This window comes from Lissotriton vulgaris, chromosome 3_1, assembly GCF_964263255.1.
Source record: "Lissotriton vulgaris chromosome 3_1, aLisVul1.2, whole genome shotgun sequence".
In the NCBI taxonomy this organism is placed as follows: Eukaryota; Metazoa; Chordata; class Amphibia; order Caudata; family Salamandridae; genus Lissotriton; species Lissotriton vulgaris.
In genome coordinates, this window is record NC_141689.1 from 502386221 (window position 1) to 502410377 (window position 24157).

A 24157-nucleotide genomic window follows, 5' to 3' on the forward strand; every position below is an offset into this window, starting at 1 on the left:
GGGTCATAGAATAGTTGAAGTAGGCAACTGAACTCTGGAGGGGCCCCTCAGGAAGCACTACAGGGAATGGTTACTAATGATGAGTTTGAACTTTTGCACCTGCAGAGTGCTTTCAGTTTTGCAAAACTCGTTTTTCTGCAGAACAACAACTGTAATGCCCCAAACAAACGTAGGCAACTGAACTCTGGAGGGGCCCCTCAGGAAGCACTACAGGGAATGGTTACTAATGATGAGTGAACTTTTGCATCTGCTGAGTGCTTTCAGTTTTGCAAAACTCGTTTTTCTGCAGAACAGCAACTGTAATGCCTCAAACAAACTTACTTGTAAAAGTTGATTTCTAATCCAAAAGTGATCCAAAGAAAGTCAAAAAGGCCTCAAATCCAAAAAAGTGCAGGCTAATGTCAACCTGAGGAGTTATTCTGATAAAAATCATCATTTTCAGAAGGTTTATGCTGCTTGCTGGTGGATTTCTTGTGCAGAATTGCAAATTTTGTGATTTCGCGAGTGCGAGATTGTTGCTGCCCCCCGCATCTACATGTTCGCAATTGCGAACTCTCGTGATGCGTCGCCAAACTCCTGCGGGATCCCGCAGCAAGATCCAAAATGGCGCAGCACTCGCAAAATATCAAGAAAAACAACTCGGCAAACGCTGAATGACGGTAAGTGAACGCCGCAATATTGTATCACCAAGCAAAAAAATCTGTTGCGGTCGAATTTGCGGATTTTCGGTAAATTCGCGAGAGTTCGCGGATTGCGAATTTACCGAAAATCTGGGGTCTAATCATCTGGGCTAGGGTCCTGCCGGGGCGGTCGCCCTCCCTGTAAACCTTGGCGCTGTGATATTTGCCCATATACAGTATTTTCTTCTCTGCTGCTTCTCTATATTGCTTTAGTAAATTCATTCGTCTTATATCATAGTCTGGAGCAGCAGCCGCCTTATGGGAGGCAACTAGTGGGCTCAGTTCTGTTTCCAGGCGGGAGAGTGTAGTACATAAATCTTTAAGGGTCCATGCGCTCTTGGAAATACAGACACCTCTTAAATAGGCCTTGAAACCTTCCCATAGTACCGCCTCGGAATCAACAGAACCCATATTAAGATCAAAGTAGTCCTCAATGGCTTCCGATATATCTTGTCTAAATCGTTCGTCGTCTAGCGCCCGCGCCGGTAATCTCCATTGCCGTTCGTACCCTTCAGGTCGGGGGACAAGCAGACCCAGCAGTACTAGAGAATGGTCTGAATAGGACCTGGGGAAGGTGCATATGTTGTGAAACCAACCAGACAATTCAGGGGAGGCCAACCAATAGTCAAGGCGGGTCCAGGTATCGCTAGCCCCGTGTAGTGTGTGTGCATAGTATGTCCCGGGTCACGTGCCCTCCCTATGTCTGCTAATGCAAGGCGGTCACACAAAGAATGTAGGGCTTTGCGAGCTCTAGGTTTTGGGTCAGGGGCTGCCAATGTCGTATCTAATCGGGGGTCATATGTAACATTGAAGTCCCCACCCAGCAATAGAGGAGTGGAACCTAGGTGTAAAAGCTTTGCATAAAGGTCATGGAAAAAATCCGGGGAATCACTATTCGGGCCGTATATACAAACCAGTGCAATCTTATAATAGAACAGCATGCCCACTACTATGACGAATCTACCGGAAACATCATACAATACTGAGTGACATTTAAAGGGGAGACGTTTATGAATCAAGATGGCTGTGCCCCTAGCATAGTTACTATAGTTACTGAAATAGCAGTTTGGGTCCCAGGACGATGCAAATCGGGAGCGGTCTGTAGGGGGGAGGTGAGTTTCTTGTAGCAAGGCTATGTCGACTTCATGCCGTTTCAAGTATTGCAGGACCTGCCGATGTTTCCGGTGTATCATTCAGGCCCCTGATATTCCATGTCATCAAAGTGACAATAGAGGGGCCAGTAGAATGCCCTATGTGTGCCATAGCTGTGTGCTAATCTTTAGAGTATTGAACTGCTATTTCTCGCATCCTGCCATTGCATCAACGACTGAGCTAAATCTGAACATAACACAATTGAAACACCACAATTCCTGTTCCCCCTCCCCCCACCCAGCCTTCCCGCCCAATCGGAAAGGCAATAACCTATTGCCAACATTAACCCATAACGTCCAATCCGTTCAACATGTATGCAAGTTTAGCATCACAGGGTAATAAATAATGCAACAATCACAAATAGAGGCGTACACCAAAACGGGGGGACATTCGCTAACCAGTACAACTGTAACTTCTGCCGAATAATGTCAATGTAATCATCCATTGTCCTTCAGAACATAAAAGCAGCTGCAGTATACTTAAAAAGGATATATTTTCAGCCCTGGCCAGATGAAGAGAACAGGTCGGCACTGGCGTTGGAACCGCTCTGAGGTGGGGAAGGAGACACAACGCCTGATGGGATTTTGTTGTTGGTTTTGTAGGAGTGGCAGAAGTCCTGTGCCTCCGCAGGAGTCTCAAATATACGGGAGCGCCTGTTCACTTCCACCCATAGCTTGGCAGGGTATAACATTACATATTTCAGTCCCAAATTTCTGAGGGTGACTTTAACTCTCTGAAATTTCCTCCTGGCATCCTGCACCATAGTGGTGAAGTCTGGGTATATGGACAGCTTGGAGCCCTGCCACGTAAGATCTCCTTTTTCCCCGGCCATTCGCAGTGTGGTGTCTCTTTCACGGATGTTTAGGGGCCTTGCGATAACGGGACGTGGAGGAAGGCCTGGATTGGGCCTCGGGCCTAAGGATCTGTGGGCACGCTCCACCATGAAGGTCGGGGTGAATGCTTCTTTGCCAAAAAGATCTATCAGGATGGTCTCTACCAAATTGTCTATACGTCCAGCCGCTGTGGATTCTGGAACGCCCACCAGGCGGATGTTATTTCTGTGGCTCCTGGCTTCCAAATCCTCATTTTTGATAGCCACCTCCTTTAGTATCCGCTCTATTCTGTCGATCCACTTCAGGGACTGAGCCATGCCGTCCTCATGGTCGGATGTACGAGATTCCGCCATGTCAAGGCGCCGATTGTGGATTTGCAGTTTAGCTCCCAAGTCCGCAATGTGCTTATCAAGGGTATCAAAGCGGACATCCAGTGCCTTGAATCCCGTACGCATTTCCTGTATCAAATGGACAAGTTGTCCCATTTCTTCCATGGGTGCGGTAGGGGGCTGTCCGCCTGTCGCCATGCCGGGAGGCGAGTCTTTGTGCGTAACCGTTGACTTCTCGGAGGAGAGTTTGCCCTGCCGTAGGTCTTTTTTGCCCTTGCCGCGTTAGTCCACTGTGGGGGGCACAGAGGGGAACTGTGGTGGCCTGGGGGCTGGGGCCTGGGGGCAGGTGGTATTAGCACTCCGCGCACCATTGACTCCAAATTATAAAACCTCTCTGGCTGAATAGACCCCTTGGAAGGTTTCACGTGATGTTTATGGGGCAGCAGGTATTTATTGATGGGGCTTCAGGCGTGTGTGCGTGAAGTCAAATTCCCTGGGCTGCGGCCAGTATTCTCGGCGGATGAGCAGGTTCGGGGACATGCCGATTCTGGTCTGACTGTGCTCTTGTGTAGCATGGTGGGCCGCGCTGCTAGCCGGTGATGGCAATAGGGCCCTGTGTGACAGTAGTAGGCCCAGCTGAGGTGGCCCAGGCAATGTCTCGCATGGAGCACCGTGGCAGAAAGGCAGAGGGGGCGGTGCGGAGTTGCGGAGTTGCGGAGTTGGCAGAGCGCCCGGAGGGCTATAAATGGTGGGTCGCTACTCTCTGCACCTCCCGGAGGTATGAAGTCTATGCACCGGCCCTCCACGCACTTGGCTCCCCCCCGCCGCAGCAGCAGACCACACACGGGCCGCAGGGCGCACAGCTCAGGGTCACGCCGTTATGTGCCCGACTCACCCGCTCTCATCGCCCCACAGGCAGAACAGGCAGGTTCTCGGGTGTCGGGGCTTCCTCGATCCATCTGATAGCGTCGACTCCAGTCCGATGGGCAGTTGGCGTCCTCAGGCACTATTCCCGGGCGCCATCTTGGATTTTGTGGCTACGCGCCGCCTCTGCTTTTTCCAAGATGTTTTGTGGGTGGATTCGCGGGGGGAAGTAACGGAATCGGATGATGCACCTTTCCGACGCCTTGTGGTCGATTTTTGGCCGCTATGACAATGCTGGTGTGTCGGATGAGTTACAGGGTACCGGAGAGCTCTAGCTCGGCACGGCCATCTCGGATGCCAGCTAAGCCACGCCCCTCAGGAAACGCAAACATTAAGATGAAAGGAGAAGCATTGTTTCTCTGGGGTTACCAAGGAGAGAATAGCCAGCTAGTAGATTGCGACCCTAGAGAATCACCACACTTGCCGGAGTGAATATAGTCAAGATGATTCTTTGATGTGTGCCCTACTAAGACTCCACAAATAAGGATCCTCAGACCTAATCTTTCTCTGCTCTCAAAGGGGAAAAGGTTAGTATATCAAATAGTTCTGAATGCTTTGCAAAAACAATTGTTAGTACCTAAGCCTTCTAGAAATGCTGTACTACAACTAGACCTTAAACACATTACTGAAGGAAATCAGGGTTCAGAAAAAGCACAGCTTGCGCTTCAATTATTTTTTAGCTCTAGGGCAGGGGTCCCCAAACCGGTCCTGGAGGGCCGGATCCATGCCAGATTTTTAAAATAACTACATGTATCTCAATGGGGATATCCAAAAAATCTGGCATGGATCCGGCCCTCCAGGACCGATTTTCAGACCCCTGCTCTAGGGTGCTTGTTTCTGTTGACGATGTGAGAAAGGTTGACTTAAAAATATCTCCAACAGCCTCCCACACCACTGCAGCCACTGCGAATCAAATGTTTTTCCAAAGAATCACTATGGATTTCATTGGTTCCCTGGGGGCCTCAGGGAAAGCTCACTGACATATTCTTGTAATAGTGTACTACGGTACCCTGTATATCAAGGCATTTTCTCCTTGTGAGGCACCACAATCACACATATCTGCAATGTGTTAATACCCTTCCTTGCCAGGGCACTAATGTTATGTTCAAACTCATGTCTCAATTATGTTGAACTCCGAACATCTAAGACCTCTGTCTATCAACTTGAAACAGATGGATTGGTGAAATGGTTTAATCAGATCATTACAACATGTTGCAGAAAACAGTAGGGATGTAGGCTAACAACTGGGACTAGGTACTGTCTTTGATCCTATTCACACTGATAAGTATCCTTCAGGCACCAACAATCTATAGCCCTTTCGAGTTGCTGTTTGGCAGACAATTAAGGTTTCTACTGGATATTGCCTTGGAATATTGGAAGTAATATGAACCAACAGTACCGTAGGTGGAAAAAATCTAAACTCTCAGGGATCAGTTACAAGCTGTACATAAATTGGCCTTCAAAAATCTCCAGAGCACATAAACCAAAGAGGAAAAATACTACAACCAAGGATCAAAAGAGCACACCTTGGAAGCTGGGGGTAAAGTATTGGCATTGCTGCCTACCACAAAAAAAACTTTGGAACACTGGCATTGACACTATCATTTCATAGAAGTGGTCAGTCCTTTAACTTATTGTGAGAAATTGGATTGTTGGTTGAGGGGGTGAGACCCTGCTCAAGCAACAGTCGCAATCCTTGTCAGGGTGAACCACAAAAAGTCACTAAATTAACCTGTGCTTAACCATCTGGTATTTTGGCACAAAAACAGCCAGGATTAATTTAGAGACATGGTGTAAAGTATTAATGCTGCACACAATTAGTAATAAAGTAAAAACACATCACAAGAAAAAATTCACACCAATTTAGGAAAATTGAGTAATATTTAATTCCTTATGTGACACCAAAATGACAAAAATCCAATTAGTAGAACAGGAGAGATGCAATTACAAAGATTTAAGGTAAGCACAGTGCTTAAAAGCAGAAAGCGCCACTTGCAGTAGTCTGGCCATTTGAAAGCAGGTGAAAGTCACATGTTCAAGGCGTCTGCAATGGGGCACAGGCCCGATACAGGGACCAGGTTAGTCCTGCTGAAAAAGATACCTTCTACAGTCCAGCGTGAAGAGTTCCGTTCACGGTGAAGAAGGCCGCGAGGATCAGGGAGACTGTCGGGGATGGTCATCGCTGTGGCTCAAAGCGTAGCTTTGCATTGGTGGTCCCCGCAGGCGGTCAATGCTGTAGCGCGAAGTGCAGATCTCACATTGCCAGTTGTGGCCAGTCGTTGCTATTGAATGAATAGTTTGGTTCACCAGTGCTTTTCATTGCCGTTCGGTGCGGGCAGCAAAGTCTTGGCGCGAATGGGCCTGTTCATGGTTGTGAAGAGCCCAAAACTATAGGATTTCACCTTTTCCTTTTGGAGGAGCTCAACTGATGCCGCATGAAGGGTCCAAGCCCTGGGATGCACTTCTTGGAGATCAGGAACTCACTCTAGCAGAGGCCAGAATGCTCAGGCAGGTGTAATTGCAGGTCTAAGCAGGTCCAGTACGGCAGGTTCCGCTGGACAATTGCAGAAAGGCTTCTGGAGCTAGTTGTGTTCCTGTAGCTCAGAGCAGGAAGCCAATCAGCTGACCCTTGGAGTCACTTCATCCTGGGATGAAGGGTGCAGGTCCAGTCCTCCTTCTCAAACAGCAGGGCAGGCATTAGGCAGGTCCAGTTGCAGGTACAGGCAGTTTCACTGCAGTAGGTCAGCTAGGCAATCCTTCATCTGTAGTATCCACAGGTCCAGGAGTGTACTGACTAGAGGGCCCAAGGGTCCCTTTTTTATACCTGATGCCTACTTGGAAGTGGAAGAACCTTCTGGAGTTTTCCTGCTACAGCAGTATCTAGAATGATTTGCCTCCCTGCCCTGATCCCAGTCGGGGAGCACAATAGGCTAGTGTGTAGTCCTTTGTGCATGAGCTTGGCAGTGCCTTGGAAGTGAAAGTGTGGTAGGTGACAATTCCACCCCGCCCCTACCATCAAGTCAGGATGGCCAATCGTTCCAATTCCCAGACCCTCTATTGTGATGCAGTCCGGGAAAAATACAAAGCCCATCTGCCAACTACACAGTTATATGAGCCAAAAACGGACTGCAGGCACCAAATGGTTAGGACAAGAAAAGGGCAAGTTTCTTAAATTGGCGCTTTCAGAAGTGTGACTTAAAATCCAAATTTACCATGAGAGAGTTTAAAATTACAGTTCTTCAGACACCAAACATGCCATTCCGACCTTCTTAAACACAAGTTATACCGTATTAAATGTATTTTAGTAACCCAATGTTATCCTAGAGGAGAGGTAGTCCTTGCAATAGTGAAAAACAAAGTTTTTCACTCCCATGAAAGAGCATTACCAACTTTCTAAATGCAATTCACCCTATCTTATGGGTTGTTTAGGGCTTACCCTTGGGGTTTCTTATATGTATTAAAAAAGGACGTTTTAGGCCTGGCAAATGGTTTATTTTGCCAGGTTGAAATTGCAGTTTAAAACTGCACACACATGCTGCAATAGCAAGCTTGAGACATGTTTTACAGGGCTACTTCACTGGGTGGCACAATAAGTGCTGCAGGCACATCAGTAATATTTATTTTACTTCTGGGGACTTATTCATAAATTAAATGTGCTAATTTAGTGTAAGCCATTTTTTAGATGTTTAAAGGAGAGAGCACAAACACTTTAGCATGGGTTGTAAGTGGAAAAGTGCACAGAGTCCTAAAATCCAACAAAATCGGGCTAAGAAACAGGAGGGGTGAAGGCAAACAATTTGGGGATGACCCTGCAGAGAAGGCCAGATCCAACAATGACCATAGATATCACCCATGTAGGAGAGAATCACAGCAGTGGAATCACATCAACTTGCTAAAAAATGGTAAGAATCCTCTCCTGTATGTATGGTAGACTTCGTTAACAGCACACTACCCAAATTCGATTACATGTTTCCAGTCAGAACATCCAATACATTGGAGGAATTAATCCATAAATCCACAGCAAGCTATACAGTGAGCTAGGCAAGTGCCTGTGAAGACCAGCTAACTTTATCGAACATGCTATTGCTAAACAAACCAAAGGCTGGGTCGAAGTTTGAATCAGGCCATATCGTTTAGCAGAAGCAAGTAAAAAAGATCTAAGAAAAGAACTAAAACTATGTTGTACCTTGCTATTTTATTGAACCATCTACACTGAATAGACTTCCCGCGATGTGCTAGCTCTGTAATTGGTTGGGACTATTTGATTTTGCATATGCTTTTATCAAGTTAATTACATATCTGCCTTTTAGACTTACACCATGCCCGAGTTTTGTTTACCATTTCTTTATTGTCATTTCAAAGTGCAAAAAGAAAACCAGCCACAAATAGCGTCAAACGAGCATTACACAACATCCTATTTTAATCTGATAAACATAGTTATACCCCATACTCGAGTTGATGACGTAATTAAGAGCATCCTGTATTTCGGGCATCACGGCCACCTACCATTTTTGAACAACTAACTGATGGACTGACTCATGATTCCATGTCATTCTAACTCCTCAGCATATTTGGACGACAATAATATCTTTAGTAGAATTTATCAGGGACATTTAATCCATTTAAAAGCTTCGTTGACCACTTTGTCCCAGGCATGTTTAACACTGAACCTCACCGACGGTACCCTGGACACAGCTCAGAGAAAATATCTGCCATATTCTCGACCTCAAAAGGAAAAATGTACACCCTTAGAACACATTGCATGACCCAAAACTAAGAAAACACTTGAGTTTTTTGGCCTTCATTTAGTATTACAGATTTATATATTTTTTTCCTTCAATCGCAGAACCCTCTGTGGTTGACTTGAAGAAATATGTCCATAATCAGGTACCGAAGGGTGCCTTGCAGGAGGAGGTATTTATTTTACTTATCTCCTTTAGAGTTCTCCCGCTTTACGATGTCTGGATTATTCCTGTTATTTCTGGTTGCAGACTGATGTAATGTAATGTAATTTGTCCTTGAAGTGCGCACTAATACCCCAACGGGGGTGTCCGGGCGCTGTAATGCATGCCGCTGTGGAACCCTTCCTGGCTTTTCCCTGTGAAATGTCCCCTCCTGGGCACCCGCAAGGTGAAGCCAGGCATCCCAGCGCTGTTGGGGCCGTTGTGGAGATTAAGCAAGCTATTGCCCAGAGTTGCATAGTGGGCCATGGTTAGAATAGGCTCCGAGGCGAGAATGATCAGGTCTGAGGAAATTGAGCCCAAGACCCGCCGAGGCGGGAGTTGAACCCTGGTCCCGGGCCAGACCTCTGCATCAGGGTCTGCCGCTCTAACCATTGAGCCACACTTCTGGCAGTGGTCTTTAGATTGCCTATGCAAATATAGAGAAAGAGTGCTTGGCCATTACATGGGTAGTCAATATGCTCTTATTGCTTATTGGGAAGACATACATGTACTGTGACTGCAAATTTACATGCAGGTAACTGTGTACCCTCTCTCCAGGTGAGTAGCTATGACCCGGCCTATGCTAGGGCTAATGGGGTTGTATGTGAAAGGTACTATATGCATGCAGATCACCCAGCCAATGGCATCTTCTTTCCTTACAGCAAGCTGTAGTTCTATTATGAGGGAGGACAAAGTAGGGGGAAGGAACCCCCTAGAGGAGTTCAAGAAAGGGAACATACGGGCACGTTACGAGAAGCTCATGCCTTTCTGCCTAGAAAACTTACCTGCATCTTACTACTGCAGAGCTGTATTGAGCGCAGCCTTCGTGTCTTGCGTGGCCCGCTTGGGGATTGCTCTCATGGTTAGTGTGGCAGCAAGGATTCGTAGGACGGAGGGCCACCATCCCTGCTGGTCTCAACATGGAAGAGAATGGAAAAAATAACTGCAAGGCCACTGTTTAATGGGCACCATGAAAGAAGACAGGAAAGGGGGAGGGGACAGCCCTTATTTAAAGGGGAAGGGGGCCAATGGATGTCGCACACAATCACCTCCCTCTTCCAGAGGATGGGTTCCAGTGATACTACCTAAACAGAGAAGATGTAGTCAAGTAAGCAGTAGGGAGATGCAACATGAAGATTACAGAAGTGAAGAGACAGGGAAAATGGCAGGACATGGAGACTTGAACTATTCTTCATCGGTTCTATAGGCAAGTGATGTCCAGGTGAAGGCTCAGAGGGAGGGGTTGGCAAGTACGTTCCAGAAGGAATCTCTTTTGAGGGAGGATGACAAGACATGGGGACCACTCGCTGATGTCAGCTTATTTTTTCTCCTCTACTGGAGCCCGGGCACCATTCACCAGACTCCTGAGGGAGTCTGTAAAGTAGAGAAGGAGGCTTTGTATCTCATAAGGTTTATTGAGATAAAGGATGAAACAGGTGGAGCCAGGTAGCACAACTTACAGCTGTAGAGGAAAGCTTCAACTGAACACTCATGGAACAAGAATGCAAGAACAGTAATAGACATTCTACAAGGTGCCACGCTCTATAGCGAGCCTTAAAGCAATATACAAGTAATAAGGGAAAAACACAACATAACACATCCCCCCCCGTCACAATAAAGGAAAAAAGGGAACAGCAGGGGAAAGGTAAGGGACAAAGGAAAGAAGGTAAGGGAATAAATAATTACATCACATAATCCTTAAGCCAATAAGGCAACACTCGTGTCCTATTAGAAACCTTAACTGAAGGTTGTGTGGGTGCTGACACGGCATCATTACCAACAGCAGGAGAAGTTACAATTGGGGAGGAAGGTACATTGTCCTGTACGTGACCAGAATCGACCAAGTTGGGTTGACCATCATGAGAAACAGGAGAAACGGTTACCCCATCCCCCTCCCTTACTTGAGGCAAAGATCCATTAGGCGCAAGTTGAGATTGCAAACTGCTGCCCTGGAAGTAATCCTCAACCCAATCAAAGTCAGTCGGTTGGTCTCTTCCACTCTCCACTGCACCATGGTTTGGACAAATATCCAAGGCCACATCCTTCAAGTTCCAAACTTTCCCGTCACTTAACCTGACTGAGTTCCTGAGAACCTCCAGAACTTGTTTAGGTGAATCAAATTTGTTCTCCCCCTTCAAAACTCTGTACGGTTTCTTAATCCTGACCCAGTCACCACATTTAATAATGATATTTTTCACGCCATGGCGCTGATCATAGTAGGCTTTACTCTTGTCATGCACCAATTCTAAACTTTTCTTGACCTCAATAGGTGACCACTGCTGGACATTATCTTTGAAAACCCAAGACGGGTTGAATTTACACCTAGGTAATCTACCACGCATCATCACAAAAGGGGAAACACCAGTACTGTTATTTAAAGTCACCTTGTAGGACCATACAGCTTTTTGTATTTCCAGTTTCCAATCTAAACCTTTGTAGTTTGCAGCTTGCAAAATCCCCTTAATAACTCTATTGAAACGCTCAACGGTTCCGTTCCCACTGGGATTGTACAAGGAGGTCGTTTTGTGTGTGATACCACACTTTGCAAAATAATTCTGGGCAACCTTGGACAAGAATTGTACACCATTGTCCGTCAGGATGTTAACAGGTAGGCCCTCCATAATAAAAATTTTATCCAAAAACTTTAACACAGTCTGAGTATCCACACAGTCCACAAACTTCACTACCGGCCACTTGGTGAACAGATCAATGGCAACAAGCCCATATTCCTTTGGGTCACCTACAGGGCCAAAAATATCCACTGCGATGGTTTCCCAAGGCATGTTAGGAATGAGTCCCTCACTCATGGCTGGTCTAAGGGTCCTCAAAGACTTGTCTGCAGAATTGCAAACCGAGCAACCTCTGACAAATGTTTCCACCTCACTGTCAACTTTGGGCCACCAAAACAAACTTTTGACTGCCAGTTTAGTCCTTACAATACCGAAATGTCCCTCGTGACATAACTCTAAGACTTTTTTCCTCAGCCCAGAGGGTGGAACAATCCTGTCCCCCCGCATAAGAACCTCCTTTTCAAATGATAATTCAGAACGTACCTCCCAAAATGGCTTCACAGTGCTCGTCAAAAATCCCTCTTTCGGCCAGCCGTGACAGATGAACTTGGTAACCTCCATTAAATCCTTGTCAGCATTATGTCCACTTAACCAATCTTCCCTGCTAATAGCTGGAAACCCGGAATCATGAATGAAAGCTATACTAACATCGCCCCAAGGATCATCAACGCACTCTTCTAAGGGAGAAGGGAGTCTAGATAAACAATCAGCGACAACATTGTCTTTACCAGGTACATATGTGATCTTGTAAATGTATTCCTTCATCCTCATAGAGATTCTTGCCAACCTGGCCGAAGCAGTAGCTGTGCCATCAGTGGATAAGATGTGGACCAGCGGTCTGTGATCAGTCCTAATGTGAACCATTTTCCCCCAAACAAATGCACGAAAATGTTCTAAGGCCCAAGCACAGGCCAAGGCTTCCCTTTCTATAATAGGGTATCTGCTTTCAGCGGGTGACAGAGCCCTAGATGCAAACAAAATTATTTTGTCTTTACCCATGTCATCCACCTGCGACAAGACTGCACCTAAACCCTTGTCACTTGCGTCCGTTGTCAGATAACAATCTAAATTAGGATCAAAGCTAGACAAGGCGCTTACATTTTGTAAATCCCGCTTGATTTCAACAAACTCATTTTCACATTCTATAGACCATTCAAATTTTACATTTTTCTTCAAAAGGGACCTGATGTTGTATACCTTTGAAGCAAAACCTTTGATGAACTTGGCACAATACTCAGCCATACCCAAAAAAGATTTGATTCCTTCCTTGGAATCGGGTGCAGGTGAGTTGATAATGCATTCTATTAGTGAAGTTTTTGGTCTGACGCCCTCCTCACTAATTATGTGACCTAGATATGAGACATTTCTTTCTCCAAACTTGCACTTAGACAGTTCAACAGTCAAACCAGCCGAACTAAGTGTGGTAAAAACTTCCCACAACTTGGTGTCATGATCCTCTTTATCATTGCCAGCAATTAGAATATCATCCTGAAAGAAACTAATACCATTCATGTTACCAAACAATCTGTGCATTAGGCGTTGGAAAACAGCCGCGGCTGATGCAAGACCGAATGGCATCCTTATAAATTGGAAACAGCCAAATGGTGTAATGAAGGCTGTTAGGTGCCTAGACTCAGGATCTAAAACTACCTGGTGGTATGCAGCGGAAAGGTCCACTGTGGAAAACCAAGTCGCTCCCCTTAAGGAAGAAACCATTTCATTTATTTTGGGCAAGGGAAAACGTTCAATCACAATATTTTGATTTAGATGGCGTAAATCAATACACAAACGGATTTTTCCGTTGGGCTTCCTCGCTACGACTATTGGACTAATCCACTCCGAAGAGTCTACCTCCTCGATGACACCTTTGGCTAAAAGACCCTGAATTTCCTTCTTAACTTCCTCTCTTATCAAGAGAGGAATAGGCCTAACCCTATGCACTTTAGGCTGTGCGTTGTGTTTGAGCATAATTCTATGCTCAAAGCCCTTAAGCTTGCCTAGCTGACCACTTACAACATTGGTGAATTTATGTCTTAAAATATCTTCCAATTTGCTGCCCTCATCTACAACTAGTACCTTCTCTTTGCTATTCGGATCCAAAATGATATGGAGACTTTTCTGGTCATACCACCCCAGAACAGAAGGTCCTTTTCTTGCAATGTATAATTTGCCTCTGGCCGTTCTGCCTTTAAATATAAAGGTAAGCCATCTGAACCCTAAAAGTTCAATTTTACCACCAGTATAACTTACTGGACTAACATCTGAGGCATTTAATTTATCTCCTATTTTCCGTGTAAAGCTCTTTTTCCATATCTCTTCGTTGACAATCGTATATGGAGACCCCGAGTCCGCATATACCTTAACTTTAACACCACCAAAAGAGACTTCACAGATAGGTTTGCCCACCATCGCTTCATCAGTAAGGTTTAACATGTAATTGCCTTCCTCAGTAATGTTCAACATATAATTCCCTCTAATGTTCTTTACACAACCACTTTCATCATCACTACTTCCATCAACACATTCATCCTCATTCCAAATACATTTGACATTAGTACGTCTGCGACACATTTTGCTGAAATGGCCAATGAGACCACAAATACCACACTTTTTCCGTAAGGCAGGGCATGACTTGTAGTAAGCCATATGCTCTTTGCTACCACAGCGGTAACACTTTTTGTCCTCCAACTTATTATCCATTCCTTGGTTCTTGCAAGGTTGATTAAACCCTTTGTTAAAAGATTGTTTGTTCTGATACTTGGGTGTTCCTTGGATTTTGAAGACAGCCGATGACGCCTTATCAGAATCCTTAACAGTGTCTTTAATCACAGTAGCACATCTTCCCGACATCTCTGATTTCCTCATTATCGCGAGTACATCGTCGAGAGGTGCATCTCCATTAACCCAAAGGCGATCCTGAATAGGAGAATTATCGTTGTGCATCACAAGCTGATCTCGAATAAGTTCGTCGTGTAGATTCCCAAACTTGCAGTCAATGGCCAGTTTTTTAAGGTCATCAATCCATTCGTCTACTAATTCACCCTTTTTTTGTGTTCTTTGGAAGAATTTGTGTCTCACCACACCTATACACACTTTAGGTGCGAAGTATCTATCCATATCAGCAATGGCATTGTCAAATTCATTTGAATCAGCATCAACTAATTTTTGCATACGTGAATATGTTTTTAATCCTTTAGGGCCCAGTGAATGTAAAAGTATTCTTTTCTTTTGCTCTGGTTTCATTTTGGCATTTTCATCAATAGCACAGATGTAATTATTAAAATACTCCTTCCATTCTACCCACTTCATGTCTGGTTGTGATCCAGTAGCCCAAAAGGGTTGTGGGGGGCTAATGACAAAACTTTGTTGAGCCATTATTGTTTCAGAACTATCTTCACTGTGGAGTTGATCCCCAGAATTCATATATGTATATACACAATGCAAGTATTTGAGCAGTAATGTCTCTTAAACCACAACCACAACACTTGGTTGATCAAAAATAGTAAGTGCCCCGACAGTCTCACCTGTTTATCCTTGTCCTTCTCTGTAGATGGAAACGTTATCCAAAGGTGTGAGCCAAAGATGAAAAGCGCTGGTTCAATAAAGTTCGTTTTCCTTTTTTTTTTTTTTAACTGTCTCGGTGACTGAGCTTCGGTAATAGCGTTTCCCGAGATACTTTCGACCAATCCAAAATGGCCGCCACGCAGGGTCACGCAACGTGACCTAGCGCGATTGCGTCATCACGCGATTATCCATGCGTGCGTGATTGACGTAAGGCATTCCGTGTTGGTCGCGCGTAGTTAGAAAGCGCTTGGAACTCGGCTACTCAATTGAAAGATGCCGGCATGCGCGACCAACCGGAACAAGTAAGTTAATAATTTCTTAAACACAAGGAAAAGGAAAATACATACGAACTAGTCTTTGAATCCGTTCCGCTGAAGGCTCAGGTGAAAGTAGATATAACTCTTCCAAGCAATTTTCTCCTTCTTTTTTTTTTTTTTTTTAAAAAAAAAATAAATAAATCCGAGGTTTTAGATTGCAGGGTGTCGATCCCGATCGTCGCCAATTGTAAAGTAGAGAAGGAGGCTTTGTATCTCATAAGGTTTATTGAGATAAAGGATGAAACAGGTGGAGCCAGGTAGCACAACTTACAGCTGTAGAGGAAAGCTTCAACTGAACACTCATGGAACAAGAATGCAAGAACAGTAATAGACATTCTACAAGGTGCCACGCTCTATAGCGAGCCTTAAAGCAATATACAAGTAATAAGGGAAAAACACAACATAACAGAGTCATCTAATGGGGAATGGCCTGTTTCCTTCAGACCGCAAAGACTGACACTGAAATCTCATTAACTGATCTGCTATAAGATGACAAGATGAGGAGCCGGAAAGGAAACCCCCCTATAGTCTAATGACTGGGGCACCAATGAACTGCCACTGTTTATATTGTATGGTAGCAAATTATGTTAAAAAATGATTAGGACTGAGCATGGCAATATGACCATAACAGTCTTCATCAGGAAGCAAAACCTATGTCTTCACCAATAAAAGATTACTATTTTCTTTGCACAGTTAATCTGAAGTTAGCCTGGCCAATCAAAAAAGTCTCCCAAATCATGGTGGAAATAACTCGATCAAGATCACAGTGTATCTGAGCAGCAGCCGCTGACATGTTAAATGATCTGTCAGCTAGCAGGAACTAGAAATACGGATGAGACTCAAAGAAAGGGCAGTTAGTGGGCTATTATTAGAAGGAGTATCTAGACTGAGGTTCCATTCTTCAGTCTTAAGCAGGCCTCAACAGTGTGGCAACAGACTGAGTGGAACCCAGTCTTGAAGAGAAAACCCAAGCCTAAAGACCCTACCTTCTCACAGATCACCTCAGTAAACAACCAAAGGTATATCAAAGGCCCCTACTGTGCTTTAACATTCTCAGAGGGATTCTGGATAAACAAAGTCAGCCCCTTAGGAGGGAAAGAAAGCTCCAATCAATGAATGTTGAATTTAATTTAGAGGATGTCATCCCTGTGGAGTCAATATTATATTAGGCTAGTGGTGTTTTAAAATGTGACAGTTACCCTCTAGGGGCGTTTGACAATAAGGAAGGATAACAGGTTGGGAAATTTATTGCAACATTCAGAGAAGAGAGTTTACTCAATCAGGATTTAAAAAAGCACTGCTTATCACCCAATAGGGTATCCAGCTGCTTACCAGTACCAGACAGCTCATTCAAACAGCCAGGTCTTCCGTGCCCTTTGAAATTCCAGAAGTGAGGTGATGGTGCGGAGCTGCATCTGGAGGGTGTTCTAGGTCTTTGCAGGGATGTTTGAGAAGGAGCGTCCTCCTCTTCTGCTTCGGTGGATGCAGGGAATGTGAAACAGTGATAGGGAGGCGGAGCATAGTCTTCTTGATGGTTGTTGGAAGTTCAGGCCGTGGTTGATGTAGGCTGGCCCTTGGTTGTGTACGGCCTTGTGTGAGTGGGTCAGCAGCTTGAATTGGCATCGCTTCTGGATTGGGGGCCAGTAACGTTGCTTGAGGTGTGGTGTGATGTGGGTTCATCACGGGAGGTCGAGGATGAATCTATCTGTAGCGTTATGCATGGTTTGCAGTCTCAGTAGGAGGTTTGCGACGATTTCTATGTAAAGAGCGTTTTCATAGAACAGTCGGCTGCCGATGAGGGCCTCTGCCATGGTGCATTTCGTGTGCAAGGGAAGCCATTTGAAGATCTTCTGTAGCATGCGTAGATTGAAGAAGCAGGCGGAGGAGACGCCATTGACCTGTGATTTAATGGTGAGCTTGTTATCAATGATGATTCTGAGGTTTCTGGAGTGGTCAGCTAGTATCGGTCCCAGGTCTCAGGACCACCAGGAGTCGCCCCAGGGGTTGCTATTGTTACCAAAGAATAGTACTTCCGTCTTGTCAGTATTCAGCTTCAGGCAGTTGTTCTTCATCCAATCGGTGATGCTAGTCATGCATCTGTGTAGTTGGTCTTGGTGGAGGTAGGGGTATCGTGAGGGAGAGGATGAGTTTTTACTGCCTAAAAAGGAAGGTTTTCAGTTCTTCCCAAAAAGCCACAGGAAAGGAAGTGTAGTTAATAGGGAAAGAGAGGCATATCAGAGGTTAGATGCAATAAAAGGAAAAATTGACCTCCCTGTCAGTAATTCCTAATATTAGGGACCATGAGTGATTTGCAAGATTGAAGTGACCAAGAAGGACAATAGGGAGGAGGAGCTACGACACCAACCAAGATGGCCGCATAGTCTCCCGGCTCCGCTGACCTCCGTCCTATGCTCGCTTATCCTGTCGACTATCCTGATCTCCTGCCCCGGATTCGTGTGAGTGAACTAGTCGGCACCCTGATGGTGTGACCACGGAATTTTTCGGATGTTCTGGGGTGAAGTAACATCGAAAATGGTTTGAGGCCTAACTCAGACTGGAAGCCGGGGTCTCGATTGCTGGTCTACCCGGGTCCAAAGTGAACAACAACGGACTGAGGAGAGTGGTTGGGTCCGGTCCTTGGAACTTTTGAAAATTTCACTGGACTATTTTGCAACCATCCACTGCCTGGTACTGTGCCTGAGGTGAGGTGACGGGTGGCACGCGGTGCTGCGTCGCGGGGGGCCCGGGCCCGGTGGCCCGGCACTAGCACCGCTGGTGCCCCGGGGTGGGGGTCCCGCTGCGCGTTGCTGCGTACTGCTGGCCCGTCCCTCACGGCTTGATTCTGCCCTGGTGTATCCTGCCCCGGAGGAGGTGTCTCTCCGTGGGGATCATTATGCCTGCGGACGTGTTGAACTTGGTAGAACGGGTTCAATGTGGCCCTTATTTGTGGATGGTAATGGTGGAACTGGCGGCGCTTCGCGCGATGATGAGGGCCCAGGTCAACCGTTTGCTGTCGGCAGCGGATGGGATCATAGGACCGAGAGCAAGCCCTGATTTGCTTTTTGAGACCCGGCAGCCGACTTGCCTCCTGTTGGACGCCCTAGTGGCGCGTCTGGACCCAGTGCTGGAAGCTGTGCCTGCCCCCGAAGAAATGGAACTCATTGTGTGTGCTGAGATTGATGACTCTCTTAAGTTCTCGGAAACATCGGTCCTACAGTTATCGGAACATTTCACTGCTTCCCCCATCCTGGACACTGTTGGCCTACACTACAATCTGTATCGGAACGAGTCGCACCCCCTCCCCATTCGGTCTCCCAACATGGCGGATGTAATGATGCTTGACGTCGGAGACGGGGAGGGACATCGTTTGTGCAAGCCGTGTGCGTTGGGATCTGCTATTCCTCTCCCATTTGCTGGCCTAAGCTTTGACTGCTGCTGTGTGACTCTTGACTTTCCGGAGATGGGGCTTTACTTATCCGAGGGACTCGGCAACTTTGATAGACGGGGCCAAGGCTGAAAATGTGGGTTAAATTGTTTACGATGGATCTATTGGTAACAAGACTGCTTCATTAACAGACGGATTCCGGGGCGGGGGGTTGGTGGTTCCCCCCGGGGTATTTTCATGGGGTGGTCAACTTTATTTGTGCTGGCTTCGGGAGGCCCCTTTGTTAGGGCGGGGGGGAGAGACCGGGAGTGCAGAGACTATCGCCCTCCTCCACTTCCCCGTTGGGTGGGGTTTCCTTTCTTTCTTCTTTTTCTCTGTTTCTTCTATATTTCGGGTTTGGTTCTCGGGCGACAGGCACACTGCTGGGGGGGGGCCGTAGTCATATGCAGGGGTGCAGGGTGGGGGGTTGGGGGAGGGGTTTTTTCGTTTTTATTTTGTTTCTATGGCCTTTGTTCTCTTCTCTTACCTTTCTTTGTCTTTTTCTTTTTCTGGGTCAGTGCAGTGGGTTTCCTTTGGTATCGACCTCTGCTTTTTCATCTGTGCCTCAATTTTCGTGGTGTTCTCTGGGTCTTAGGGCAGGTGACTAGCAGGCGCGAATTGATCGCAATACTCCTTCATATCCTGAACCGTTTGTTTCAGCGCCATTGATTTGACCGATTGCAGTTTTCTGTTGACACGTTTACTATTCTGCCTGCCATTTTTCGCTGCTGGGAAATTGTTCGGCACCTGATCCTTCCATCTTATATTATAAAATGAAAACCTTTTATATCCTGTTTTTCTAATTGTGCTGTTCAGTGACCAAGAGTACGTTAACATGGTGATTCTGCTCCCTGAGGTGCTGCATGTGATTTAAAATTTGTTCTCTGTCAATCTAACTGCTTAGCGGCCAGCCCCGGGGGTTGTAGGCCCATGCTTGTATTTGGTTGAAATGTCAATAAAGGTTTTCAAAAAAAAAAAAAAAAAGAAGGACAATAGGGTCGGACCTTGGTCTTGTATAACTGGGACCAGAGTTGTAGACTGCTCTGAGAATCAAACACAGAGCCTTGGAGTAACTTTGTTTTTTAATAGACAACCAATGAAGATCTCGAAGATGAGAGCTTATTGGGGCATCTAGTAAGATCAAGCCAGCAGAATGTCCACAAGGTCAGTGAAGTATTCCTTATAACTTCTAATACTGAAGCTTATGTGAGGGTTATGTTATACACGCAACCTTCTGAAGTTCAACTTTTGGGGCTTTACAACTTAATTTCTCAATAATTTGTAACTTTAAAATGTTGGATGCTTTGCAGTTTAAGGGATGTGGATTTTTTATTCAATGTGGCCATCTCTTGACAGACTGATAGATCGATAGACCACATTTTACAGTGCACACTACTCTACACCTCTTTAAAGAACACTACGCCACAGTGCATTAAAAAGTCCACAAACCAGCTACCTCTCCTATCACTTGCTGATTTTGTTTGTCTTTGATGATGTACAGCACTCTGCTTTCTTTTGCTTAGTTTGCATTTTTGAAATACCAAATACATACATGCAAACACCTTAGGGTCTCTTGATGTGGACGACTGCTTTTATTTCTAAGTAACTATTGGCCCTTTTGAAACATGGGTAGAGGCAGCATTTCTCAGTCTTGTCACTACTTCATCAAGTTCCACAGCTTGCCAATAACCGAATTGGTCATAGCAGGTTATTTGGGCATTTACAGATATTCACATGGCTACTACCATGTTATCTACTTGGGATTGCTCAAGCCAATTCAAACTCCATGACTGGCATAGCTAAGGACCTTGGATCCATGTCCGGGTGGTGAGCAACCATTGAGAAAGTAATGCGTAGGATTACCCTCGCCCTCGCCACCGGCATCCGAGAATCCCTTGCACCATCCCCACACCGTAGCCTGCAATGCTTGTGCAGCAGGCTGTGAATAAGACTTTTAAATGTAATGTAAATGTAAATTGATACTTGTATAGCGCACTACTCACCCACAAGGGTCTCAAGGCGCTTGTACGAATACCGCTGTGGAACCCATATTGGCTTTCCCTGTGAGGCGTCCACTCCTGGGCACCCCAAGGTGGAGGCTAGGCATCCTTAGCGTTGTGGGGGCCGTTGTGGAGATTAAGCAAGCTATTGCCCAGAGTTGCAGAGTGGGACCCATGATTGGATTAGGCACCGAGGCGAGAATTATCAGGTCCGTGGAATTTTGAGCCCAAGACCCTCCAAGGCGGGGAATTGAACCCTGGTCCCGGGCTAGACCTCTGCATCAGGGTCTGCCGCTCTAGTCATTGAGCCACACTTCTCCACTTCAGTGTTCATTGAAGCATGAGGAAGGGAACAAAGGCAAGTACTGGGACCTCAGAGCTGCAAGTGCAGTGGGCTTTCTGCACTATCAAATTTAGTGCCAGGAGTGGGATTAAGAGTGTTTCCAAGTGAATGGCAGGTGGAATTGGGAATGCAGTTAAAATGCATCAGGCGTAACTTTGTGGGTGTTCCACTGCCTTTTCAATGTTTGTTGCTATGCCAATTACATAGATTTACTCAAAAAATACAGAGTGGAAGAGTTCCATAGACATGTATCATTTCATGGGGTAATAGGATGGGGGTTTGCCACCGTGGAAAGGATGAATAATTTTCCTGCTGGTGAACAAAAAGATTTAATGGGCTAGTGAACACTTTTGCAACACACCTGCTGATAATGCCATGATAACAATCTACAGGAGTAAATGTGGAGGAGAAAGAGTATGCATCGAAATGTGTGACTAACATATAGTTTGATTTCGATTATTGTGAATTCAGAGTAAGTTAGAAATATACACAAATAATAGACCTAATTATTGGATTCATAAATGTGTAACTTTCCAATGAATATTTGTGAATCGGCTCCTTTGAATAGTTCTGCATCCTTTGTGTTTATGTAAGGATTCTCAACACAGGCCTGAAGTAATATTGCCCCAATGGGGTTGGTGTTATTTATCACACCTGTTAATAACTGATTCCTAGGGGATTAGAATATAACCGGTGATAATGAGTCGAACACTTAAAAATGGAGCACAACATGCAGATATAGGTGCTTTCTACATGTCCCAGTATATAGTGATCTTCTGCTCCATTATATTTCACCGTATTTGACCTGCTGGAATGTATAAGGGAGAAAGTTGCTGTATTTACCGAAAACGGTAAATACCCGCAAAAAGAAACAGGTGATATGACAAGGTTTCTGCTAACATACAACATGCAAACCAATCTATTTGTGCAAGGACCACACGAAAAACCAGCGGATGCACATCTGGTATGTTTGTAGATTTGGAGATTAAGTCAAGTTCAAGCACAAGATGAAAACTTTGTGACTCACATGCGTCTGACCTTTTGACTTCTGACTCTAATTAGCAAAGCTAGACTGACACGGTGATTATTATGAGGCAAACATGTCCCCAGGGCGGCGCGAGGTGCTAGTCACAATGAAGTTATCTCAAGACGTCCATGACCTCTGTAGTTACTTTATGGCTATTATAAAAAGTCTTTATTATAGGAAAAAATCATTTTTATGCTGCAAGAAGATGGAGATGACAGTTTAGGATGTTGAGCGGTAGTTGTAGCTGAACTGCGCGCCCAAAGAGGTTATAAAACATTTTAAGATTGAGCGGGCCTCTTGCCGGCCTGCTCTGCGCTCTAAAGGGGTAGATTAATTTTTGTGAAACTCACTCTGCGCGCATTCAAACACTGGCTAACACCGTCTCCTGATTTATCGCAGGAGAGCAAATTCATCTTGTAGGTATTAAAATGTGTATTGGAAAGGCTCCGTTGGAATCCTAAAGAGGCAAGGGGAGGACGTGCAACCCTAAATTCCGAAGGGCCGATGAAATGGGAACCATACCCTTCACAATGTGCAATAAAGTGACATGACAGGCAAAATATCCCGTTCCCAAGTCGAGCTCCCACCATACCTCGGAATACGAGGCCTGTGCAGTTCTTGCACCCCCCCCCCCCCCCAACCTTACAAGAGTCCCCAATCTGTGCCCTCTCCCTCTCAAAAACACCACACACAGCTGCATGCTGCACCACAAACACAAGCCACTGTGACCATTTCACCCATCTCCTGACGTACAAGATTAAATGTACCGCGAATAAAGTGATACAAATAAGCAGCTTTAGACCATGTAGGTCAAAAAATTAAAACAATTTTTTTTGATTAAATGACCCCTTTTTAGAAAGAAAACAATTCAGAGTTGACAATTTCTTCTGCTCCACGTTGAACTCGTGTTCTATTTTCCTTAATTTAAAAAAGAATCTCAAAAAGCATCTACGAAGCAACCTTCAATTTCTCACTTGATGTGTGCCTATGGAGATATTTTAAAATCTTGATGTATAAAAAGATACTCCTTACTGAGTCCCTCCTGATCGTTCGGTATCAAAACAATACTTTTTCCTGGCTGCCCCTTCCTTTTGGGCAAGACCTCTCACCTACCGATTCTCCATTTCATGTCTGTTTCTCTCCGAAAATATATTTTTCTGTCTTACAGAGCCATCCAGTGAATGGTGACATACTTTGTCACAACCTAAGGTGACATCATTAAAATAGGAACAATCTAAAATGCTTATTTTTTTGGTGCATGCCAGGGCTGGGTAAGGAGAACTGTAAGTTTCTCTTCACTGGGTGGCCCCTTTAATGCATATATTAACTGAGGTATATAGACATTCACCCAATCCGCATTTAAAGTTAAGGGCTTCCCTGCAGGGTTTTCCTGTTTTTATTTTTCCTATTGATTTTACTTGGCATTGCTCTAGAGTCTCTTTCACACTTAATAAAATCTGAAAACAAATACATAAAACTCATGCCTATTTGGGGTCTGGTAAAGTGTAACCCACATTTGTGCTCGATATGGCTACTGGGTTACCTCAACCCAACTTAAACAATTCTAATTTAGCAGTTAGAACTGGTGACAAGTGGCTTCTCAGGTAGCATTTGAAACATGAGACATGTGGGGTGAGTAGCTGCAACCTCAGGACATCATCACTTTATGTGCAGAGAACATGTGACATATAGAGCGTGTCACCTGAACATCGAGTCCAGGATAATGTGGGACACTAATACCATGGACAAAGTATTGAGAGACAAAATATCGAACAGTAGGTCTATATGGATTTTGTATATGTGACTCCACAATTAAGTCCTTTTTTTTAGTTTTATATAGCGCAAACTAGACCAGAGAAATCGGGTATCAGAGCGCTTTACATGAACACCAGTTTCGTTACAGATGGACACATTCATTGTTCGCTGTGTTCACTGCCCCTCTCTTTTCCCCTCGCTGTTCCCATCTCCCTGTTTCCCGCTACTGCTGACCTGCGGCACCTCACCCCTGCCCTCGCCCATTTCCCACCTCCTAGCTGAGTCTCCCTCAACTC